Source organism: Leuciscus leuciscus (genome assembly GCF_965113295.1).
Source record: "Leuciscus leuciscus genome assembly, chromosome: 6".
Lineage (NCBI taxonomy): Eukaryota > Metazoa > Chordata > Actinopteri > Cypriniformes > Leuciscidae > Leuciscus > Leuciscus leuciscus.
In genome coordinates this window covers 32492919-32497351 of record NC_138730.1, presented here as the reverse complement: position 1 = coordinate 32497351, position 4433 = coordinate 32492919, and the positions used below count along the sequence as shown (strand labels likewise).

The window sequence follows — 4433 nt, the reverse complement described above, 5'->3', positions numbered from 1 at the left end:
AATTGACAGCAGCGTTTCAACACAGACCCGCCCTGAGCGAGCTGTCATCATAGTCCGCGCGGGCATTGTTGATACACTGAATGGCGTCTAAGCGATTGAGGTGTTCTGTTCTTGGGTGTAACAAACACAGCATCATTTTGATGTTCCTAAATCCGAACCGCTGAAGACGCAGTGGCTGAGTTTTGTTTTCGAAGGGAATATTCCCCACGATCAACGTCAATCCTTTCATGTTTGCGCAAATCATTTCTCACCAGACTGCTTTACAAACGAGGGTCAGAATAAAGCTGGTTTTGCTAAGAAGCTGCTCCTGAAAAAAGGATCGGTACCAACTATTCGTGTTCCTACACTGTTAGACTTTTCTGTAATTTCTACAGTTATTTACTTTAAATCCCCCAGTATTATACTGCTATTTCTCTTTACAGTAAATAACTGTGATTCCAATTGCATCATGGGAATTTTCTGTGACGTCTAACACCACATACAGAGACTTACTGTATTTTTTAAATTTGCTGTATACTACTGTATTTGACGTAACTGCCTCTCTGGCTGGCACCATTCCACCGTGCTTTTTATTTCCTAATTGTTGCCTTACACCACGTGTCTACAACGCTATAATAGCCAGAGGCTGTCTATATTGGACACATTGAAGCGACCGGACCTTTAAATGCAAACCTGTTTATCCCTTGTAAGAACTAGTGCGAGCGCTTGGACTCGTATCGGACTACGTCTGAAATATAACGGCCGCGGCGCATCACTGCACTGTCTGGGATTTGTCGTGTCGCGTCAGACAGACATCCAGTGTAGGTAATGGGGTCTGTCTTTTGTTGGATCGCGACGTTCGTGTCTGGCCCGGGGAAGAGACGGAATTCACTTCACCGAGAGAGAGATCAGCAAGCAAGGTAAAAAAAACAAAACAAAACAAAAACATTCTGTGTATGTTGACAGGATTGTGCCCAGTTTAACGTATGTTATAACGTTAACGTTAGCCTAACGTCACTCGTCGTCAACATGGCGGTAACGAACTTTACCATGGTAAACTGAGCTAACGTTTCATTTTACACACTTTGTTAGATTATTGAATTGTCGAGTTAAAATATGCCAACGAGCAACGCGCGTTTACATTAACAATAAATGTGAATAAACTAATGTGAAATTCTGTTTATATCCTAATGTTGGCCTACTGATGAGAACCTTTATAGTTTTAGCATTAGTTTGCAAACTATACCATATTATAGTTGTTGTTTTTTAATGGAATTTAATATTTACTTCCATTTTTGTGTTTAAAGGCAACTGCAACAAAGCGCCAATTCGCGCCAGTGACTTAGCAAGATTCCAGAGGTAGGCCAGCCCATTTGTGATATATTTTGAGATAAGTTTGCTGAAATGATTAGCATACACTATGTGAAAATTGCTTTTGAGCCACTGGTGCAGACTAGGTAGCTAACAATATCTTATAAAATCTCTATAAAATTGGCTAACTTTATATCAAATAAGTGACCTTTGCATTATGTCTAACTTTATTACACAGCAAATGAACCAATCAGAAGATGGACCATTGTCTTTGTTCAGTCTCACCAGATTAAATGTATCCAGGTAAGCACTGCAGTAAAACTCACTAATTCATTCAGACCAAATCTAGCATTCTAAACAACTTAAGTTTATATTTTTGCATTATTTTTATATTTTATTAGCCAGCGACTCTACCATTGCAGTTCCACCTGACTAGGAAGGTCCTAATATCAGCGCACAGGTGGGTTAACTACTGTAGGAAGGAGAACGATCATCACACAGTGATTTCTTGCATGTATCTTACTGTGTATTTGTCTCAAACAGGAACTCCTTCACTGCAGACAAGCTGAAATGGGCTAAAATCATCGATTTCAGTCGTTCAACTTCTTTCTATGCATCTCAGCATTTTTGGACAGAATTTAGGATTTGTAAGTATTAAAATTTAATCTGGCATAATTTAATTTAGTTCTTTTGTATGCTATTTATTGACAAAAGCTGTTTACAAATATATATTCTTAAGTTTTTGTGAAAATAATAATAAAAATTAACAAAAAAGGAGGTTAAAAATAATGTGACACTAATATTCTCTCTCTCTCTCTCTCTCTCTCTCTCTCTCTCTCTCTCTCTCTCTCTCTCTCTCTCTCTCATATAGTTTTGGAACCGGGATCTCCTCTGAAGGACTGAGTACATTTGTGTTTGTGGGCACGCATGCAGACCAGGGAACACTCTGATGTTGTCAATCAAGTTCTGAACAGGAACCAATCTTTGGAGAAGTTCATTTATTCTCAAAGGTGGACAAAAACATTGTGTTGGCTTTTTAAAGATTATTTTGATGATGACTTTTACTCCTATGCTGTAGAAAAGATGGAGTAGACAGTCAGACATTGATAATAATAATAAATGTTTCTTGAGCATCAAAGAGACTTCTTTCAAAAACATTACGCCACTTAAATACTTCTTTTGGCCACCAGTGTACATGAATCCAACACATTTTTGGAAATAAGTGAAATTATTTTTAAGGTGGGGTTATGTGTCTTGTATTGTGAAAAGAACTGTGTTTTGTCCTGTTTTGGACATTTCCTTTTTGAATGCTTAATGTATTTATATTCTGCAGTTTTATGAATGTAATGGTTGATATTTCATTATAATACTTGTATAAGCTAAACAACCAATGACTCTACATTCATTTAGTCAAATGCTAATGTTTTGTTTATGATTTTATGTATGTTTTCAAAAATGTTTGCAGTGAAGGACAGCACATAATGTGTTAATTTAACACGTTTACACATCTTTGTGCTAACCTCTCTGACATATTTACTTTGTTAAAATCATTAACACAATGAATGAGTTAAAATTAACACAAAAAATGTTGTCTCTAAACTTACCCATTAATGTGTAAAAATTTCACACATCATTTCCAGCATTGGCATGTTTATTTTGTGATATATATGAAATGTTTTAAATAAAAAAATGGTATTTTGTGATAACTTTGTCTAATTGGTTTGTATGAAAGTAGTACTTATGTAGGATAAAAATAAAATTAATCATATATCAAAATTATCAAATCTAATTTATATTTAGTACAAATAAAAATAATTACAGTAGTGTACTGATTAGCTTAGTTTTTACAGTAATGCACTGTACTGATTAGCTTCGTTTTTACAGTAATGCACTGTATTACACAAAACTGAAATACGGTTTGGTACTGTAACTCTTAATTACAGTAACTTACTGGCAACAGTGTTGCCAGTAAGTTACTGTAAAAAACCCTTGAAAAGTCTAACAGTGTACTGCACCTCCAGAAGAACTGAAGTGAGTGTAACGTTTTAGTAACCTTTATATTAATCTTTGCAAATCGATTGCACGCTTCACGATGAATGCGGCTAAGGTTTACACTCAGGGTACATTACGGCATGTTTTCTATGTACAACGTTCTCAATATAATTCATAATCCCAAGTTTATAATGAACAACGCGTTATGGTTATTGTGTTATTACAAACTGTGTACGCACAGAACAGATGGGCGGGGTGAGCAAAGCTCATTATCATTTAAAGACACATGCACTTAAATGGCGTGCTGAAAACAGCTGTTTTTGACCTAAATGAGTGTTTTCTTACAATACTAATGAGAATTTTTATAAAGTGTATTACAAACTTTTTTAGAGTTGATTATCTCTTCTTATCCATAGTAAGATTATTATTGAACAACTTGTGATGGAATGACTTATTAGAAAAAAAAAAGAAAAAAAACAGCAAGCAAATCATCTTTGCTTTAAGAACTTTGTTGAGAATGACTTTAAAGAATAATTAGTTTGAAACATTCTTAATCTTAATCAATATCTGTGATGTACACACTTTTCCAGAAAGATTAAATAACTAAAGCATGATGTATGACCTCCCAACATTTGTAAAGAAGTGCTCTCAGTGCTGTGTTAGGTAATATGAAGAAACATGACAAAAATAAATGAAACTTCTATTTGTAATTCCTTAAAGAAACCAGGAGAGGGAGAAATGCACTCTCTTCTGATACTGATAACATTGAGCATCTGACAGTGTTTTGAGCTCCTCCCTTCCTTATATAATAATAGCTTTGAATCACTCTTTTCTCAGTTACTCCGTTTTTGCTGATTGATTCATCTGTTCTTTGGGTATCACTCTATCATCTTGAAGAACAAACAATGAAACAATGGCTCAAGGAGACATTCGTCATTTTTGGATTAGTTATTCTTGGTATGTGAACGAAATATGTTACTCTTTGACTATTTGGTTTTATTTCTACATGATACCGCTGATTGTCACAGAATTATTCTTGTTTGTTACCAGGATGTCAATCAGAAGACACAGTTGATCAGCCACTTACACATGTTACTGGATTTGAGGGAGAATTGATAACACTGGACTGCAAATATACTACAACCTCAACA

The 4433-nt window shown here is 35.2% G+C and overlaps 1 long non-coding RNA gene across 2 annotated transcripts; it reads left to right on the top strand.

Annotated features, from left to right (window-relative positions):
* Positions 1-450: 450 nt before the first annotated feature.
* Positions 451-2967, top strand: LOC309501294. Of its 2 annotated transcripts, XR_014206856.1 has the most exons (6): positions 451-899; positions 1287-1338; positions 1529-1593; positions 1692-1750; positions 1834-1937; positions 2162-2967. It is a non-coding gene; the product is annotated as an uncharacterized lncRNA (long non-coding RNA). The 2 variants fall into 2 exon arrangements; XR_014206857.1 differs by lacking the exon at positions 451-899 and having other exon boundaries at positions 1257-1338.
* The last annotated feature ends 1466 nt before the right edge of the window (positions 2968-4433 follow it).